This window comes from Schistocerca nitens, chromosome 7 (genome assembly GCF_023898315.1).
Source record: "Schistocerca nitens isolate TAMUIC-IGC-003100 chromosome 7, iqSchNite1.1, whole genome shotgun sequence".
NCBI classification, from domain to species: domain Eukaryota; kingdom Metazoa; phylum Arthropoda; class Insecta; order Orthoptera; family Acrididae; genus Schistocerca; species Schistocerca nitens.
This window is the reverse complement of record NC_064620.1, coordinates 565,848,205-565,849,914: the sequence shown is the minus strand read 5'-3', so window position 1 is coordinate 565,849,914 and position 1,710 is coordinate 565,848,205. Positions and strand designations below refer to the sequence as shown.

The 1,710-nt window shown below is 42.5% G+C and overlaps 1 non-coding gene across 1 annotated transcript; it reads right to left on the bottom strand.

The window, feature by feature from the left end:
• Nucleotides 1–1,402: 1,402 nt before the first annotated feature.
• Nucleotides 1,403–1,477, bottom strand: Trnas-uga (transfer RNA serine (anticodon UGA)). Its single transcript has one exon. It is a non-coding gene; the product is annotated as a tRNA-Ser (tRNA).
• Nucleotides 1,478–1,710: the final 233 nt, after the last annotated feature.

Genomic DNA, 1,710 nt, shown 5'->3' with positions numbered 1-1,710 from the left:
TGACAAAGGTCAGCACCGGACAGAAGGGTATCAAGAAGCAGCAGCTTTTTGCTACGGCTTTCTGAGTGTCTGACAGGGCTGTATTTTAAACAATTTCACGAAGCGGAGGGTAGCTCACGAAATCGCGGCATTTTGCCGACGCCACATGTGGGAATTCGTGTACCCTCTGCGGCTGAGGTGTTGTCTCCCGTTCTTTATTTTGTGCAGCCACAAGTAGGTGAGCCTTTGTGATCAACCAGGAGAATGAATGGAGTACTGAAGTCTGAGAGAATCCGCAGTGCGTTTCCGTGCACGGGAGTCGATCTCTTCTCAGGCACTTATCTGTTTTTCAGCGAGTATTGTGTGTCAGTAAGCGTTGACATCGTCTGACGAAAACAGAGAACTCAGAGCCTTTCGTGGCGCGAATAGCTAGTTGACAATACTGTCTTAATGCATGAGACTGATTTAGCTCGGAGGTTAACTGATACCAGCAAACTTCAATTATTTCTATGTAAACCTAAGAGTCATTTAACTATTTTCTGTCCTGTTGTTCTCAGTTGATAATTACTACTCTAGAACCGTGTAATCACAATTCAATAAAGCAATCTTCATCTTTGTTGCTGGTAAAGCGTCTAGTGGCCCGAAAGTACACATATATATGTCCAACCATTTTGTTCTACGTTTTGAACATTGTATACTGAGATTATATGCCGTTGTGGCACATTCTGCTTCTCTATGATCTGGTGATTTTCTACTTACAAATTTTGTAGATGTTGGTCTACATGTGTTCTTCTTCTGCTTTCTGCCATGGGAAATTTCGTTTTCACACGACTAGGAAGTGAATCTTTGTTTACTTGTTGTTATGTTTCAGATGCTGTTGCCAACACTTAAAACACCACAGCAACCGCCAAACCAACTTAGAACAAAATAATGAAACTAATTAGGGCAAACAACCTGAAAAAGTAGCTTATGACAACGTAGGGGCATTAGCATTCCCAGAAAGTAATAGCAGAGAAAAACAGTGTGATAAACAGCCAGACAAATCTCAACACAAAACTAGCACTCCTGGAAGAAAGGATATTGCGGAGACATGGCTTAGCCACAGCCTAGGGCATGTTTCCAAAATAAGATTTTCACTCTGCTAAATTTAACAAAAGACGTGAAAAAGTAAAAAAAAAGTCCTGTCATTCATACAGCCATGTAAAAACAATATATACAACCACATTAAAATAACCACGCAAAAAAAAAACAAACAGACACACACACACACACACACACACACACACACACGCACACACACAGAGAGAGAGAGAGAGAGAGAGAGAGAGAGAGAGAGAGAGAGAGTTACAAAGACAAAAATATTTTTTTAAAAAGTTTTCATAATCACTTAAACGTACTGAAACGTCCTGACAGATTAAAACTGTGTGCCGGACCGAGACTCGAACTCGGGACCTTTGCCTTTCAAGGGCAAGCGCTGTACCAGCTGAGCTACCGACGCACGACTCATGATCCGTCCTCACAGCTTCGATTCTGCCAGTACCTCGTCTCAAACCTTCCAGACTTCACAGAAGCTCTTCTGAGAAACCTTGCAGCACTTCTGGAAGAAAGGATATTGCGGAGACATGGCTTAGCCACAGCCTAGAGGATGTTTCCAGAATGAGATTTTCACTCTGCAGTGGAGTGTGCGCTGATATGAAACGTCCTGACAGATTAAAACTGTGTGCCGGACCG